At 38.2% G+C, this 19,599-nt stretch overlaps 1 protein-coding gene across 6 annotated transcripts in view; it reads left to right on the top strand.

Annotated features, from left to right (window-relative positions):
• Nucleotides 1-19,599, top strand: part of DMD (dystrophin) — a 1,259,796-nt gene that overhangs the window by 41,644 nt on the left and 1,198,553 nt on the right. The gene's annotated exons all lie outside the window — the stretch shown is intronic.

The following is a 19,599-nucleotide window of genomic DNA, read 5'->3' as shown; positions in this document are numbered from 1 at the left end:
GATTAGAATGCCACTCTTACTGGTAAAGACAGAAGTGAGGAAGGACTTGAATGCATCTGTGTCTTTGCTGCTGGGTCCCCTGCCCATTCAGCAGCAGGGTTGCATTCTCCCTAGTCTTCCTTTTGCTGCCGCTATATTCTCCTGGGTCATCTGCTTCTACTTCCACTTCTTGTATGCTTCACTTTTGCATCTTGTTTTTGTCAGGATCTCTTTGTTAATCTCTACCTACCTCTTGTCACCTTTTGCCTTTTTCCCTTCTTGTCAGGATGGACAGTTATTGAAGTTCTTGAGTTTGAATGAGGTAACCCTTGAAAATCAACTAGCTCTCCTGGATCCCTCTTCTTTTTAAGTCAGTGTCCTGTGGGAATCTTCCAGGCAGATCCCTGGAGAGGCCAAACTTTGCTCTTCTCAGGTTCAAGGTTGTGGTCCTGGTTTTTGCCTTGTATGTTTCCCACAGGCTTTTGAACTCCAGCATGTCATGGCTGCTGCATCCAAGGCCACCCTCAGCTTTCAGAGTCTCAACTTATTCTTCTTACTTTTAAATATCATTTCCAGCAGAGTGTCTTCCCTTGTTGGATTCTTGATCAGCTATGTCACAAAATTATTACCAGTGCACCTCAGAAACTCTAGAAACACAAATGGTGGACTGTGTGGTGATTTTTTTTTTGTTGTGTGTGTTTTGTGTTTTTTTGGTCTGTGGGGTTTTGTTTGTTTGTTTGTTTTGTGGTGTTATTGTTTTTCTTTTTTCCCCAAGAGGGGAAAGGAAGGTGGGGTCAAGACAGTAAAATGTTTTGTTTCTTTTATTTCTAGAATCCAGAATTTTCCATGGAAGAACAGTAGCTGTCACTGCTGTTACCGATGATATAGCAAAGTCTCCAGAGTGACTCTCCCTAGATATCACTAAGTAAATCAGTGTGAAATCAATGACCTTATAGATGCTTTCTGAAGAATTGTGAAATCCAAAGTGTTAGGTAATTGTTTTTAGTTGATATATGTAGCCAAATAACTATTTGTGAATGGTAAGGTCTAAGAAAGCTCCAAGAAGAACATAATTATTTTGCTTGATAAGGATGAAATAAGTTGCATTTGTTTAAAAACTGTTTTCCTTAGACCCCCCTTATAGGTACCACCAATTTATTTTATTTATGATCCTGTTGAATACAAATAGATGTTTTCATTATCCATTTTGTTTCTTTGTTTCTAAAAAAGCTGTAAGTCTTTCTGCTTTGTGGAAATGATTTTCACAGGTTAATTATAGCTTGTGTAAATACATTTCCTCCATCAATTTAAAGTGTCTGCTTTTCAGTTTCATTGATTGGCCTTTGCTCTTGCATTAGGAGGTACAGCAATTAAGTGCCTAATTTGTGTTTTCTCTACCATAAGTTATTTTGTGCACTTCTATTCTGTCTCTTATTAATAATTTCTCCTCTAAACTGAACCTTCCTTGTCTTTTCAGTCTCACGCTCTTGTCAAATGCAGTACAATAAATGCAAGCACAGTGTGGTTTCAGATGGTTGCATTGGAAGTTTGTTGTATAAGGGTATACGTTGTATCAAGAACAATTTATGAAGCATTTGGTTGAGTGTTTACTTCAGTGTGACTGGAGAGATACTTTACATGAGTAGTTCCTGCAATTATTGTTGTAAAGAGAACAGTATTTCCAATGTATCTGTAATGAACAAATCTTAAAATGTCTATTAATGCTCATTTAATTAAGTTATTTGCCATCTCCTATTACCCAGTAAGTTTTAAATGCCTATTTTCTAACTAATCTAAAAATTACTTCAATTGACTGTTTCAATAATAGGATACAATCTTGTATGTTATTGATAATTTGATTTATTCACTTACCTTGATTACTCTGTATCTAAGCAACTGTGCCTGCAACAAGGTATCTGATTTACAGAGAAGTGATAAAGTGGCTTGTTGTGTGTTCATTTTATTAAATCACAAATTTCCTCAAAAAAAGTACAGATGTGTGTATATATTTCCTAGAATCGTCTTGATAAATATGTCCAAGTTGTACATTTACTTGCAAGGCTACCACTGTAAGGTGTGCCAGCACTCTTCAAATGTTAAAATGGGATCTTTTCATACTCTTCTCAAAACTGGCATTCAGTGCAGGGGGGACCAAAGATAACAAAGCTCAGCCTCTCTCTCTAACCCTAACAAGGTATACTCTTATCTTTTTTTCCTTTTTTTCTCGCTCTCTCTCCTTCTCTCTCTTCGCTCTCTCTCCTTCTCTCTCTTCGCTCTCTCTCCTTCTCTCTCTTCGCTCTCTCTCCTTCTCTCTCTTCGCTCTCTCTCCTTCTCTCTCTTTGCTCTTCTTTTTTTTTTTTTCTGAAAAAGAATGTTGCTTTCTTTTAACAAGTTTAAATTATGTTTAAAAGATTTCTTTAAGTGACAATTTTGAAGAAGTGGCATGTATTTGGTTATATTATCAGAAGTTTAAGTGGAATGCTAGGAAGTAGTACTATTAAAAGAAAGCATATTTTGAAGTAGTCTACAGCAGTGGAGACCTTGCTTTTCCCAAAGGCCATTTCAAGAGTAGTTTCGCTGAGAATGCAGTCATGAAGATGTTTCTTATTGTCACCTTTACCCATTTTTAGGCCAAGCTTTAAGATGCAATAAAATGTTGCTGTGTGGTGTGGGTTTTTTGCTTGGTTGGTTTTGGTGTGTTTTTCTGTTTTTGTTTGTTTGTTTTTCCACTTCAGCTGTCTTATAAATTTTCATGAAAAACTAAGCTTAAAAAGCTCCTAGTCTTCTCACAATAGATTGATCTCAGATAGTAAGCGTGGTATTTTGGTGAGGTTTTTTGTGTGGTGGATGGTTGTGTTTTAGGAGTCTGATTCAGCCAGAAATGCAGAATCAGGAAATTTGGTAAAGGGTGCTGTTGAAAGAGAAGAAAAGCAAGAACTTGATATTGAGGGGAACAAGTATGTGTGTAGGAGGTATCATAATAAAACCATAGGTTATGTAGTATCTCTTCTTTTGAAGAATAGTTTGGGTATAAAGATGCCTGTGAAATTTCACTGCCTTGAAAGATAATGAAGGAACTGATTTGTTGAAGGGAGACATTTACTTCCAGGCAGAACAGGCTCATTTGCAAGAGCAACCTGAGCAGTGATGCTTTGCTTAAACCCCATTTTTTGAAACCTTGGAAAGATAGCTGGTCTGGTACAATACTAACCAATTAGCCTGGTCATCTAAATGTTGAACTTTAAAATGCTGAAGGAATAAAAGACCTCAACAGTACTAAAATCAAACTGTAGCTTAATATTGATTTTATAGCTTAATTAAATTGCAATGGGTTATGCACCTTACTGAGACTTTTCTTCTGTAATGAAAGGAGGAAAAGCAAAGGAGTAAAATCATGAGTCTGTTTCTTCTCTCTCTTCCTAGGGAGACTGTATAATAGCTGTGCAGGTTTAATGTGTAATTTCAGTGACATAATTGCTTCCCTTAAATTTATTGTAGCTTTGTCTGGTAACAAAGCATGAGGGCAAGAAAAAGAAACGAACTTTGTAACCGTCACAACTTTTTTTTTTTTTTAAGACTGGATACAAGTAGAAATGGTAGGAAACAATGACAGAAGTAGTAGTAGTATTGGTTTCCATCTATAGAATTAAAAGAAACTCCAAAGAGAAAACAAAACTAAATATGCAATCTAGGCACTCATCCAGGCATAGATCCACATGGAAAGCTCTGTTGGGAGGTTATAAGTGATAGAGTTTCATGGGCCATAAACAAAACCCACCAGAATTCCTAGGGAATTTGCCATGTAAGCAGTATAACAACTTATCACTTCCTTTTTTTTTTCTCTGTCACCAATTCAAATCTAAATGAGCTGGGAAGTGACCACAATAACTTCTTTCTGAAGGCTAATTAGCAGCTTAAGCTACTGATTTTGGGTTTTATTTTGGGAGATGGATGTATCTCAGGTGCAGTTCAAGGAACGTGCTCTCCATATAAAAAAACCTGGCACTCACCAGTGCTCTCACTTAAGCCTGAGGTGAAATGAGCAAAGGGACTGGTCTAACCTCTTCAGCAATCACTGTGCTGAGACAGTTTCTGGGACACTGAGCACTCATGTTTCTCAATGCAGGCTTCTTTATATTCATCTTTCATCTGTCTTGTAGACTGTAAATTCTGTGATCCAGAACCATCTTTCATCAGTGTTTTGTGAAAGCATAGCAGAGTGAGTCCTGAGCCAGAACTTCAATATGAATAATAAATGTAGTTCTGATAAAGCATGCACCTGGAAAAACAGGGAAAATACAAACAAGAAACCCACCTGATTCAGTGCAATATAATATCAATGACTTCTGTGACGTTATACAGACAAGTTGAAAAGTTTGCATTTGTTGTGCATCAGTCCTCCTAGGAAGCGCATGCAAGCACTGACTTTTTGGTGTCTTATCATGTGTTATTGACTGGATATCCACAGGGTCATTCGAGTAATGAAGTCAGTGCTATTCATGCAGATTACTGCCACACATTGCAAATAAATAGAAGACGAATAAAATTATTGAACATGAGCAACTAGTTCTATAATAGAATGGTGCTTCTGACCTAAGAACAGCCATGCAGTTTAGTGATGTCTGTAAGAACACTTGCATCTATGGTGAAACTATGTCACCATTTGGGTGTATAATTTCAATAAGATCAATTATCGGTAATGGCAAACTTCAAGGTAACTTTTTGAATCAGAAAAAAAAATTGTGAAAACATGAGAACAGCAAAGGCTGTCAAACTTGTGTTTGACAGGCTACTCTTGTAAAAGTTTTTCTGTGATTTTAAATAAAATGTTCTCTTTCCCAGGAGCCAGACTGTAGGATTCAAATTGGTCTTGAGCTTCGCATTGAGTTTTCTAGTCCTTTTTAAGAAACGTCCCACATGTGCATAGCCAGCTCCACCTCCTTTTTCTGAACTGCAAAGGTAGTGTTCCTTTTAAGCAAGTGGTCCTATAGAAAGGAAGAAAGAAGTCTTCAGGAGAAGAATGGGTGACAATGTCTATTCTAAGTGAGAATTGGTACCACGTGGTCAATTTGCTTTTAAAAACAACAAAATGAAGAAAGGATTAATCCAGTTGTAGGCTAAGAAATCATTCCCCTGATGAATGAATTGGGGAAACCCTACCCTTGTAATTAATAATGAAAGTAATCACTCTGATTCCAAGGAACTTAAATGTGAGCCTGGCAGGTCAAATTTCTGTATCCTCATAGCAACAACAAATCTTTGTTCAATTTTCAGGCACTGGAAGTGTGAGTTAGTGTTGTGTGTAATGTTTAAGATCACAATCTGGTAGATGATGGAGGAGAGAAGGAGGGTAACAAGATGTGGAATAGTACTTACAGATTCTAGTTCTCTAGGGACAGAGTTGCCCAAAGATGGTTTCTTTTACACTGATGAGCAAATACAGTTAGGAAAATATACTGAGAATTTTCTTAGTCTCTTAGGAGAACTTTTTAAAAAATGAAGCAATATTGTAAAATGCCGGGATGGACTTTTTAATTCTTATTCTGCTTCATATGGTTAGCACCTTTCTTCATGATACACTTCTGTAATGTGCTTAGTGCCTAAATTCTTCCTTAGTGAGTCAGGTTCCTTCATTGTTGCTCTGCCATCTGCAATATTTCAAGAGCAGGTGTGTAATTCTGTGGATTTTGTCTGCAGTACTGATGGAAAAAGTTGCAGGGTATTTTTAGGTGATGTCCTATAGTTGATAGCACGACAAATATATAAAATGAGTTTTTTTCCATGTTTTTGGCTGTATTAAGTTAGTACACAATGAAAGGTGGTATGCTAGTGACTTAAACACCCCAGTTGTCTGCAACAGTTTAGATCTAAACTGTTGGTCTTTGTCCAAACACTAAACAAAATTCATGTTGGTGTATAGCAAAACAAGATTTCTATTAGCTTCATCAGTTTGAAGTAACTTTTTTATATATGTTAAGTATTAGATAATTAGGGTAGCCTTTGAGAAGACTGTTAGATTAAAGTATGAAATAAATTTAAGCGTAACAGTTTCTTTCCATATGTATTTGCATTTGGAAAATATGTGACTCTGAATATGAATTTATGTCTGCTGGTTTGACAGGTGATATATGAAGTTTTGCCAAAAGTAGAACACTGAACACTGTTTCAAATAACTGGAACCAAGCTCGAAAAATGTTTTGAGGTGCTTAAGACAAGTGAATGCTCTATTGTGATCACCATCCCTAGGCAAGCTCCGTTACTATGAAGGCTATTTTAACTTTTGATTGGACCTACATTTTACCTGTCCTCCTGAGTACAATGGTTATGTGTGGTAGGAGAGAGATTTAGGTTTTGCATATGTGCTGTTCATGTAGCAGAAATTGGAGTTTAGCAAAGGTTAAGCAGAATTATATATGAACAGTGAATAGGGATGTGTGAGGGTACAAGTCACTGAGGTAACAGGGAGTACACAGGAGTGCAAGGTGGGTAACAGGAGCGTGGAGTGAGAGCCAGCATGAGACCTTATTGGAGGCATGGGGGGAGAATGTGCGTGTGTGTGGGAAGGACTAAAGGGGTGGAGGGGGGACCAAGGGTGGTTATCAGGAGGCACTAGGGAGAAGGATGGAGACTTAGTGCATACAGGCTGCTGGCTGGCAGCTCTTGGCCCATGTAGGAGGAGACTGTGAGGAGGACCTGGGGGCCAGCTGGCTGTAGGGGTTGTTTTGAATGAAAGAGGAGAGGCAGTGGGTTTGTGGGTCAAGATGCTGACAGGACAAGTTCTTAGAGGCTACTGTGGGTCAGGTGAGTGCCTAAATATAGGAGTTCACTTGTCATGACCGGCACTTTAAGAGCAGCATTGCTTCTGCTTGTCTTGACTTGTAAGCAAAAGGGATGTGTTTGTGAAGTGAATTTTCAGCATGCTCTCAAATGCAACTGATTCATTTTAGAGAGGGAGGAGACAGTGAGGGATCTTCAGATTAGCACCCACCTTCTGTTCTCTTGTTTTGAGGGCTGTGCGTGTTTGCCAAAATGTAGGGAAATGTTGAAAAGGGTAATTAACTAAACAAGCAAGATCCTTAATTGCTGGAGGACTTGTATACTTCTGTTAGCATGCCTTTAAAAATGACTTGTGCTATCACACTTCTGTGATCAGGGGAAATGTTGTTCCCTGCTTTTCAGGCAAAATAAAGGCAGTTAGTTCAATGTGATAAAGCAGTGTTAATGCCCTTTTGAGACTGATGCTGACAATTAGCACTATTTGAGATGGGACCCTGACTGCTGTCACGCTGCTCTGGTGCCGAGTCCCCTGTCCCTGTGCAGGAAGGTCATGTAGGCTTTTGATTGGCACTTGCTTGTAGTGAAGTATCCATCAGCTACAAATTGGCAGCTCAAAATCCAGAGACCTGAGCTTGTAGGTTGTCATGCACTTGCTCTGTGCAACTGTGGAAGTGAACACAAAATGCTGTTCTACAGTCATGATAGCACAGCTGACATGAATGATGCGTTCGTCTGCTATGGTGTACTTACATGTTTATAAAACCTTGTTTATAAATTCCACCAGCAACTTCTTTACAAGCTTTGCCTCTTAGAAAACGAATCTCTTGATGTAATACGCATAACAATAACAAGATATGGATCAGTGACAGATGGATACTTTCTTACTTGGCATATGGTGTGTTATGAACCTGCTCCCATGCTATTGAAGCTGATGAGTCTTTCTGTTGAATTCACTGAGCTTTGGATCAGGCCCTGGAAGAAAATTGAATGTAATTCTAAAGACAGCTTGATATTAAAAGGAGGAAAAAAAAAAATAGTCGCTTTAACCCTTTTTTCTTTTGGCTCTGTAGAAGCCTGTAGGTTTTTGGTTATGTATTTTAACTGAGTTGGAAAGACATGCTCACTGGATCATATCAACTAGGAGGAGAACAGAGCAGGGGAGGAAACATCTGCTTTGTGTAAATCTTTAGCTTTAACAATAAGTTGTTTGGGACTTTGCAGGCAGTGAGGCATGACAAAGCTGGAAATGTTGTAGTGACTGGAAAAAAATTGAATTATGGCAAACACCTCTTTACGTCAAAAAAAAACTTAAAAAATACCTATTTGTTTCCATTTTAAATTTCCTTAGAGAATGCAACTTAGCAGGGTTGTCTTTGAGGAATTTAGAAATGCCCTCAGCCAATTAATGCCTTGTTCTATTAAGAAGTATTGTTATGATTAACAGCAGACACTTCATTTCCATAAGTTAAAAACATGTTTAAAATCTTGATTGGTGTCAAATACTGTCCAAAAGTTAGTTTGGGGGCTTCTTATAGAAAACTTGTTGTGAATTTCAGCCTGATTCTTGCTGCAGACTGTGTCAAATATGTTAGATTCAGCATAAGCAACTGACAATAAAAATGTGTTATTGGCAAAGATGACTATATCGGATTTAATGGATCATAATTTGCCATAAGTGGAAGATGGTTCCCCAAAAATAAAGAAAATGAGATTTGTAGGGAATGTAGTTTTGCTATTGAGTAGCCCCTAGTCTTTTAAAAATTGTTACTGTTGAAAGCTGGTGCCAAACCTACTGAATCATGTCTTTGGTGCTACCCTCTGTCAGGCACTCGTCCAGAAACTGTAGTTACTTGTGGAGGTAGCTTTAATCATAGAATACGAGGTTGGAAGGGACCACAAGGATCATCTGTTCCAACCTTTGTTGGCAAAAGCGCAGTCTAGATAAGATGCCCTGGCACACTGTCCATCTGAATGTTAAGTGTCCAATGTTGGGGGATTCACCACTTCCCTGGGGAGATTATTCCAATGGCTGATCTCATAGTGAAGAATTGTCCTCTTGTATCCAATTGGAATCTCCCAAAGAGTGTCTTGTACCCATTATCCCTCATCTTTTCCATATGACTCCTTGTAAAAGGGGAGTCTCCATCTTCTTTGTAGCCACCCTTTAAATACTGGAGTATGGTGATAAGGTCTCCCCTAAGCCTCTTCTCAGGGCTGAACATGAACAATTCTCTCAGCCTTTCCTCATATAGCAACTTGCCAGTCCTTCATGTGCACTCGATCCCATCATCCAGATCACTTATGAAGACACTAAACAGTGTTGGGCCCAATATTGATCCCTGGCAGGATCGCACTTGTGACAGGTTACCAGTTTGAAAAGGAGCCATTTACCACCACCCTCTGGATATGGCATGTCAGCCAGATCCCCACCCACTGCACAGACCACTTATCTAGGCTGTAATGTGTCAGTTTCTCTAGGAGAAGACCATGGAAAACTGTACAGAAAGCCTTGGAAAAATCCATGTAGACCATGTCCGCTGCTTGCCCCACATCAACTGAGCTGGTTTATTTCTTGTAGAAGGTGATCAGGTTTGTGAAGCATGATTTACCTTCAGTGAATCCATACTGGCTATTCCCAATCATTTTCTTCATTTGATTTATGATAGCCCAAGGGGGATTCATTCCTTAACTCTCCCAGTGACTGAAGTAAGACTGGTGGGCCTACAATTTCCTGGATCCTCCTTTAAGCCCCTCTTGCAGATGGGGTGACGTTAGCCCTTTTCCAGTCTTCTGGATGTCACCTGATCTCCACCACTTCTCAAAGATTATGGAGAGTGGCCTAATGACAACATCAGCCAGCTTTCTTAACACCTTTGGGTGGATATAGTCAGAGCCCATTGATTTGTAGGGGTTGATCTCCTGTAATAGTTCACCTACCAGCTCTTGCTTCACTGGTGGGTCTATGTTTGCACCAGCCTTGTGGTGGTGGTGGGGGGTGTGTCATGTTTTTTTTTTGTCTTTTTGTTTGTTTGTTGTTGTTTGTTTTTTGTTTGGTTTTGGTTTTGTTTGTTTGTTTCCCCCTTCCCCCCAAAGGCCTGGGACCCAACAGGGCTGATAAAGACAGGTGAAGAAAGTGTTGAGAACCTCTGCCTTTTTAGTGTTGTGACTAATTCACCTTTCCTGCTTGCCAGCAGGCCAATATTTTCCTTCTGTTTTTGCTTGTTGTTTATGTACCTGAAGAACATTTTCTTGTCTTTTTTGACATCTCTGACCCATTTTAACTCAAGCTGAGCTTTTGCTTTCCTAACTGCATCTCTGCATGCCCTGGAAATGCCCTTGTAGTTCTCAATGGGTTTTCATCTTCTTTTCCATCTCTGGTATGTTTCTCTTTCAGTTTTGAGCAGACTGAGAAGTTCGCAGTTAAGCCAAGGGGGTCTATTGCTCTGCCTCCTACATCTTTTAGCTTTAAAGAGATGAACTGGTTTTGAGCTTCCAGGAGAGCATTATTGAAAAACTTCCAGCAGTTATGAGCTCCCTTATCCTCTATGGAAGCTTCGCGCAGAATCCTTCCAAACTGAGTTCTAAGTGAGCTGAAGTTTGCTCTTCTAAGATATAAAACCTTTGTCTTAGTACTAACCTTCAGCATGCTCAGCAGGATCTGAAACTCTGCAATACTGTGATCACTACAGCCAAGCCTGTCACTAGCGGGGTATTACAAAGTGGGTTTTCTTGGTTTCTGAGCAGCAGGTCCAACAATACCTCATTCCTGATTGTCACATCCAACATTTGTGTGAGGAACAGTCCTCTATGCATTCCAGGAGCTTGATGGATTACATGTGAGCTGCTATGTTGTTCTTAAATGTCTGGAAAGTTGACGTAACCCATAAGAACCATGTTTTGTTGACCTGAAGCTTGCTTAAATTATCCAAACATTGCTTTGGCCGTATTGTCTTGGTTTGTCAGTCTGTAGCAGATGACTACTGTATGATCCCCCTGGGAGGTGACTCCTGTTATCTTAATCCAGAGGCATTTGATAGGGCTTCCACAATTGTAGATGACTTCTGTACATTCAAGGTTCTCCTTAACATCGTGTGGTGATTCCTCCTCTTGTTCCCAGCTTGTCCTTTTGCAAAGCAGGCTATAGCCATGTGTCACAAACTTCCAGTTATGTGAGTTGTCCCACCATGTTTCAGTTATTCCTATGATCATAAACTTTCTGACTGGGCATGGAGCTCTACTTCCTCCTGTTTGGTACCACTAAAACAACTACAGATGTTAAAACTCACACTGCATAGAATTGAAAGCTTATCTTTTGAAACTGGATATAAATGAGATATCAATTCAGAATATCCTGAACTTGAGAAGTCTGAAAGAAGCCAGAGTTTACTTTTTCAGTTAGACCCACACAACTCACTGCAGTGGAGCCATTTGGACTGAACATTTAAATTTCTCTTATTAATTCTGCATCTATTTTTTGTGTTAGCCTATAGATACATTTGCTAGTATTTTAGGTATTATTTGTAGATTTTCCTAGAAAGTGGCTAAAGAAAGATCTTGTTCTCTCACTTAACCAAGGTGAGAGCCAAACCTCTATGATTAGAGAAGATTTACATTTGCCATTAAGGGTAGCTTCTATTTCATGGTCTTGTTTTTCTTTCCTTGCATGTTATGTGTGTGGTATTTATTTATTATTCTTCCTTTTATTCTATCTTCTTTTTCAGAGCCACCTCACACCTTTCCTTCACCTGACAAAAATCAGTTTCTGTCCTAACAGTAACTTTCTCTTGTGCTATTCTGTCTCTCACCTGGCTCAGGCAGCTGCTTCCCTGTATCTTGGTGCAGCAGCAGCTTAGCAAAATGTTTGCTACTCATTTGCAGGGACTCAGCAAAGCAGCTGTGGGTGGTGGGTTGCAGAAGAACTCAAATGGATGAAGTATCCTGGCCACACATGTCCCAACTTTGAGTTTAAAGAGGAAGGGGAGGAGGATCTGAGTCATTCTGGTCTGGAAATGGGAGTTGCCTGCAGTGTCAATGGGTGGCATGGTATGGGCTGCTCTTCGTGGCCTGCTGTCCTCCCCCATGGTGATCCTGTAATACACATGGTGTTTGCTGCCTGTGCTGGCTTCAGAAATTAGGCTGCAAGAAACCATGCTCCTGCCTGGAAAAGCCACTGCAATGCAGCTACCTGGGGTTCAACCTCTGTGTCCTTCTTGGGCAGTTGTAGTGCCAATGTCACCAAGAAAGTTGCTTCAGTTTTGCATATTTGCCATGACTACTTCAGTGAGATCAGATCCTCTTTGAACTCAGATCTGAAAAGCTTATTTGGTAGACAGGGCACCTACCTCTCCACTGCTAAATAGAGTGGTTACCCACCAGTTACCTGTTGCATGCAGCTTTGGAGTGCACAACAGGAACAGCTGTCTGGGTTTTGAGCTTGACAGCAAGTGAAACTGGGAAAGGCAAACTGGAGATATCTTGACTAATGTCTTCACAAATGTAGTACAACTCTTAGCTCTGTTTCTAATAGATGACATTTGTAATTTTGTCTCTGCTTTGCTGCACCACAGTGGGTGAGGTGGGCCAGTGTGTGGATATATGCCATGCAGTGACATTTCCAAGGCCTGGTCTTCTAAACCCCAGTACTGTAAAATTCATGCTAACTTGTTGTTAAATTTGTTCCCCTGCTGGCTGACTAATGATGTGGGCTGTGTGTTTGAGTGCCAACCAAACCCAGAGTAGATGGAGCAGCTCTCTTGCTGGGTACAGCACATTGCATGTAAGCACCTCTTCCAGCACCCAGCTGATCCTGGGAGGCTTTGGTGCCTTGGTGCCTGCTTTTTCCTAAGGCCACATGCAAAAATGTTATGCACTCAGGCTTACACTTGAAATCTGTGATGTTTTTATTGCAAGGTCATAATTACTGTTCAGTACTAGTCCCTCTTTTATTTACAAATGATAACATTAGAAGTCTAGCTCAATGCATTGTGCTCTTTGGGAATAAAAATAATTGAGTGTTGTGGTTACTAATGAAGAAAAATGTGGATTTTGCTTACATTTGGACAGAGATTTACAAGTTTTTCCACCTTGATTGTATTCCTGGAGTTCTGGCTGTGCTATTTTGGGAAATTTACAGATCAGGGTTTTTTTTTTTCTGGCATGTACTATATTTCATTTAATATGTTATTATATTTCATAACTCTTTTTATATACAGGCAAAAAAGCTCAACTTGTCACCACCTGAATTCCTTGCTAGAAAACTGTGCTATTCATGATGTCCTGTGTTGAACAAGAATTACATATCTTCTGTCAAAATACGCACCATTTGCTTAATTTAAATGCTGATGGTGAAATTTCAAGTGTTATTTGGATAGACCGAGCAAGGTGCTAGCAGAGCAGTTGAAAATAACTTTCCTTTCTGTGGAATATACACAACTCAAACCTCAAAATCTGTTGTATGCTGTACTATAGTAGAGTTTTCTTGAAAACAGTTGTCTCTAAACTAATGGATGCTTTGATTTGTTGTTTAGATAAAATATACATGAATGTGTATTACAAATACCTTGACCACTGTTTCTTCATGTTTACAATCATTGGTTAAGACATGAAAAGAGTTTGTGGAAGCTGTGTAATGAGACATATTGTGTTTCTGATTCTATAAATTCCTCTAAAAGCAATTTTTAAAATTGCTTTGGGTTGGTTCTGAGCACTCCCAGCTGTAAAGCTGTGGATCAACAGGAATGGGTCTCCACTGGGCTTGTTTCTTCTCCTAGTTGTGTGCTGTACCATTCCCACAGTATGTTTTAGTGGTACTAATTCCAAAATTATCTAGAAATCAGAGTTATTTCAATACAAACAGTAGCTGACTAGAAATGCATGATATGTGTTCTCATGAAACCCACTGGCCAGAGGAATTGTTCCTCTGCTGTTTCTCGCCTCTCCCGGTGAAGAATGTAGCATCTGTAGTGCTCTCACTCAAACTGGAATTAAATTGCTTCCTTGATGAGCTTGGTCTACTGAAGAGCTATAACCTGTTTTCTTTTTCCTACTCTTTTAAAACTAGCTGTAGATGAACAAATTTGAAACTTCTCAGTACTCACAGCTACTGAAATCAATGAGGTTCTGTAATTTTGAAGGACATCAATTGATTTCAATTGTTGTAGTATAATCTTCAAATATTATATGCAGATCGTATAGGAAAAATTATATCGAGAATTTCCAATGGGATTGAGGGGAAAATGCGGTGAAGAGATGCTGTAATCTCCAGGACTGTGTATAATGCTGAAAAACAGATTACTCTGGTTTCTAGTTTGGTCGTTCCCTGCCTTATTGTGAGCCTTTGGGGAAGTCACTGAATGTGTGCACTTGATTCTGTCTTGCAGAGATGGCACTGAGTTACACCTCTCTGGAGGGTGTTGGTGTAATAAGTAGTGTGTTTGCAGAACTCTGCATACATTAAGTCTTGGAACTGTTTTCTTCTTTTTTTCCCCACTTGTTCACAGCAGGTTTTACTTGCAGTGACATAAAATTGTGTAATAGACCAAACCACAATAAAAATTTAATGGAGAATTAAATTAGGCTTATACATATTGTTACCTTTGTTTACTATACTCCATTAGCCCAAGCTAAAAAAGAAAAAAAAATCCTTTACTGGTGAAAAAGAATTGTGGAGGTGTTTTTAAAATCACATTATGTACCTTTCAGGTTTTTTATTATTATTATTTAATTGGCCTTTAATAAAATAATGTATTTTAATGTAATGCAGGAATACGAGTCTTTTTGAAATTGCAAACTGAAATTACTATATGACGTATTTTTCTGTATTAAATTGTTTTGTTCCTATATTGAACCAGTTATTGCTTCCTGTTCCTAACTACTTATTGCCTGATTGGTAGCTTTATGACCTTTTTCTTAATCTATTATTTTATGTATTTTCTTTTATGTAGTTGATTCATGCACTGTTATATTTTTGAGGGTCTCTAAGGATGTAGAGTTAAACTATGTGTCCACTTATCTGTCATCTGCTGTATGTGGTTACATAACTTCTCTAGGTCAGTTTCAGCACACAAGCTGTAAAACAAATAAAATGAAATAAATGTATTTAAGACCATTTGATTACTCAAACTTATGATGAAATTGTGCTATTCTGTGGTATTACAAATGCCATCTTTTGGTGATAGTGAAGATTGCAAGCATTTTCTGGTATAACGAGTGCAGGTGTTATAAATAATGCAAAAGATTTTAATAACATGTAGCATATCATAGAGCATAAATAATTGGTTTTCTCCTGGTCAGTGCTTTATGCTGAGTAACTTGATTTGTTTCCATCTTTGACATAAAACTGTGTTCTGGTTTTCTCCAAATATGTGGTGTTGTTTTAAAAGTAATTTATTTAGTCCTGTAATTTTTACTTAAACTCAATTTCCTGTTGCTTTTGGAAATCTGATTGCAAGGTCTGTTCACATAGGTGCTGGGAAATGTCTTTGTGTTTCACTAGGCTTCAGCCTTCCATCTGCTTCATAAAACAACACTCAAGGAGGAGCTGTGTTGCTGGAAGTGAGCTCTGCTCAGGCTCCCATGTGAGATTGAACACAGTCGAGGGATTTTTGTGCTCTGGCACAGGTCCCTCTGGAAGTACAGGCCTAAGAAAGGCATTCCAGATTTCCAGTATTTCCTTAGTTTTGATGAAGATAATACTTTTTTTTCTAATTAACAGGCATGTAAAACTATTTTAAATTTTTTCTTAGAGAGGAAATGCTCACTAGGTTTTTCAGGCTTGATAAATAGTGTCCTTCTGGAGAAGGGCTAAATGGCTGTCTGATTTTTTACTTACTTTTTTCCAAATGGCAAGGATGAGTGAGAAGTTTGTGGTTTTTTTAAGATCAATTATGCTTTTAATTTTTAATTTACACTGTTGCTTTATCTTTAGGCTGATCTCATAACTTCTTTATAAGCCGCTGGGAGTAACTTTTCTGAGGAAGAAAACCCAAACATGGTACAAGCACTGATTTTTTTTTTTTTTTTTCTTTTCCTTTTCTTTTGAGAGAAGAAAAAATATGATCATTAAACAACATTATTTGCTTTTTCTGGTGTCACATGAACCTCTTCAGGGACAGTAATCCACTCATTACATATAATTTGTTATATTACAACTAGAGGAAGGGAAAAAGTACATATTATTCTTTCTGTTTTCTAGGACAATGCATTAAAACATGCAGACCTTTTACTTACTGTTTCATAGATAAGAATGGAGTTGCACTTTTCTTATTAAAAAATAGTATTGGACATAATTGAGCTCTCACTCCATTGAGATGCAATATCAAAAACTTTTGTTAAAAATATTTTAAAACATTAAGCTTTAGGAAGACGTGCTGCTAATTTTAGTAGTCCAAACTTATTTTCTACATGACTGAATCCAGAGATTAAGTTTCAGTCTATTACTTTAAAATAAGATTGGGTCTGAGGAACATGCAGAGTTTGAGACAAGATTTCACCTTTATCAAGCTAAGCGCCTCTGTAGTACACATTGTGACTTGAAGTAGAATAATTTTGAATGTGCAGAGTTTCCCAATGGGTTTTTTGTACTTGACTTTTTATTATATGCTCAGAGAGAAGATAATAACACATCCTCTCTTCTATCCATTGTGATACTCTGTTAAAAAGCATTTTTAAACTGCAGGACTTATTTGTACCTTCTGCAGCTTCCTTTGTAATTTTGCTTGTACTTTGAGTTATTCTGCTCCTAATGGAAATATTGTGTTTGACCTGAGAGTTGTCCTAGACTGTTGTGATTTCTGCAAGCTTATTTTCTGCAGAAAGCTAACTAGACTAACTTATATTTGGAAGAAAAGAATAAAAATCCTCTCTGCCATTGTTAAACATCCATGTGCATTGCTGGTTACTCAGCGTATGTGTGGAGATGTTAGTTTGCATAGAAGCAAAATCTTTTTTATTTTTTAAATCCACTTTCTGTTGATTAAGTTTCAGGCCAAATTCTGTGATTATGTCAATTGATTCACTAGGAAAAAAAAAACAAAACAAAACAAAACAAAAACGTAGCTGGATTGTGGACAATTTTTCCTGCACATGTTCCCAAATTAACACCATGGAAGTATCTTGACTTCCACTTCCTTAAGGTTTATCCTCTGATGATCTGTATTTCCAGTCCCCTGTTATCTGAATGGACCTAATATGCTATTATACAATTAGTCCTTGGTTGGACTGGCAGACTTAATATCCCGCCTTTTCCCAGTCCTGGACTGCTGTGTCCAGACTGTAAAATGTAGTTTGATTCAGAAACTGTGATGAAAAGTAAAATGGGCAGACGATTTTTTGCAAGCCTTAATATTTTGCTGTTGTAAATAAAAGAAAAGCAACTCCTGTGTTGGGGAATCTTTATTTTAAAAGGTAGGAGCTTATATTCCCCAAAGCCCTTAAGGGCAATGTGAGGCAAATAAGTTTTAATAATGAAACAAATATCACACTATCTGCATAACTCTTAGACTTTTTATTTTTAATATAACTTTTTGTTTATAGAAATAAAGATAAAATGAGTGGGTTTGGTTTTTTTGTTGTTGTTTTTGTGTGTGTGGTTTTTCGTTTGTTTGTTTGTTTGCTTGTTTGAGTAAATAATGTGAATCGTTACTTGATTCTGAATGTTTCTATCTGGCTCATCATGGATGACTCAGTTGTATGGTGGTGACTCAGCCCTGCACCATAACTTTCACAGAGTCTACCCATTCCCTTCAGTAGCCTTAGATGTTTGTTATGGTCATGCCAACAGAAGTCAGGAAAGGACAGGCTATGTTCTTAAGCTGTATCCTTATCAGTGTGGTTGATTCAAGAGTCAAAGCTTACAGGACTGAGCAGACTGCTGCTGCAGCCTGTGGCAAGCTGGGGAGAGCTGTGGGTACCCACTGGCTCTGCAGTGGTGGTAGGTAAAGCTTCCAGAGTTTTTCCTCTCTAAAGATGTGGTGTGCTGATCTGAGACCTATTTCACATGGCAGAACCAGAGTTAACCTAGCACTAGAAACACCACCCAGAACTGGCAAATGTAGTTTCCTTGCTTAAAAGAGAGATGGGAAGCTGGAAAGTGATAAAACCTTATGCAGACCTTTTGCTCTCATCTCAACAGCATTACAAAACAAAGCTGTGAAACAAATGCTGGTGGAAAAAGAAACTGGAGATAAGGCAATGAATAGAAAATGAATGAATGAATGTGCCAAAGAAGTTTTCCAAAGGCAGCTCGTACCAAAACTAGTGTGATGTCTTGAGCTAAGGATTTCTGGTGGGTTGCACTGTGGTGGGAACCTGTGAGAGCAGCGAGAATCAGTGGAGGCTGTTTATAATGACTGGTGGAGGGACAGATCTTGCTTTTTATTTGTTTGTTATATTTCGTTTTAGAAACGTTTCTTGGTAGGTAAACTCTACCCCGGTTTCCTGGTGTGTAAAGGTAGGGGGGCACTGTTGGTATGAAGAATTGTATGATCATTCATGAAGAACTGGGTTACCTGGAGGATCTGGGAAGTTGAACCAGGATGACAGTGGCCCTGGAGAAGGATGTATCGGTAGGGTACTGTAGTTCAGAAGATGATACATAAGCTGCAAAGGTATCAAATGTTGTCAGCTCATTCATTGTCCAAATATACAGGTATGTCTCATGCTAACAGTTCGTAGAGTGTCTGTGAGAGATTCCATAAATGCAGTTTTGCAAGAAAAGGACTTCTGCAGACTTCTCTGGTACTAAGGATCAAAAGGTGGAAGGAGTTTTCTGGGGCAAATGTTCCCTGCAGCTGAAACTGTTGGCTTCCCTCCCACTCCCTCCAAAATAGCCCCTCAAAGTCTGTTACAGATTAATTTGATTATTCTATCAGGCAGTTTTCTTAGCCCCTCAGGACACAGCCCCTTCCACAGGAGTTTATGTACATATAAAAGGAAAAATGAAAGCCCAAAACCTGGAAGCAGAATGAAAGAGTGAACACCTGCAGGGTACGGCTGTAGTCTGTGTGAGCAAGCAGGAAAGAAAAGTCTTGGCTTCTTATTCAGCATCTTTTTGTGGAATAGGTCAGTTTAGCAGTATTGCAATTCAAATGGCACAGGAAGCAATCATCTTTTGAACAAAAGGATTTTCCTTCTACTTTAATTCAAATTCAGAATTTTTGTGATTAATTTTTGAATATGAGGGGTAAAAAAATTACCATGCAAATGGAAAATTAAAATAAGAATTAGCTGCACCTATATTTTAATACCTGCTACATTAAATAGCACCTTTCAGCTTCTATGAGTTATATAAACATTAACTTGTCTTCATTGTGCTCCAGAGAGATAAGTGTTATTAGCTTGATGAAAATAATATTAAGTAAATTATTTCTCATTTTTCCTCCTTGCTGTTTTCATTATTATTTTGCATGTCTGAAAATTATTCCCATTATGAAGCTTTTATTTCCACACAAAAATTATTATAAAACCCCAAAACAAATTTATTATTAATTATGCATGTTCTATTTTATTAAATCCTATTTGTTTGATTCCTTCTGATACTTTAGGTAAAGCATATTGATTTTGTTTAAGGTCTCAATCTAATGAGAACAACAACTGAAAGGTAGTAAACTGTAGAGTTTGAAAAAACAAACAGAAAATAACAAAAAACAAAAACAAAAACCCCACAACCAAACAACCTCATTTTTAGAGCTCTTTTAAATAAAGAAAAATTGAAGGATTTTTCCCTTTTATGAAGTTTCAACCTCTATAATTTCTCAATTTGTTTTTTTTTTCCTGTTTTTAAGAATAGATTTTTGTGAGGACTTGGTGGGCCTCCCGTCCATCCACTTCCCTTTAATGAGTTTG

This window comes from Streptopelia decaocto (assembly GCF_964273445.1).
Source record: "Streptopelia decaocto genome assembly, chromosome: 1".
Lineage (NCBI taxonomy): Eukaryota > Metazoa > Chordata > Aves > Columbiformes > Columbidae > Streptopelia > Streptopelia decaocto.
This window is presented reverse-complemented; position numbering and strand designations above follow the sequence as displayed.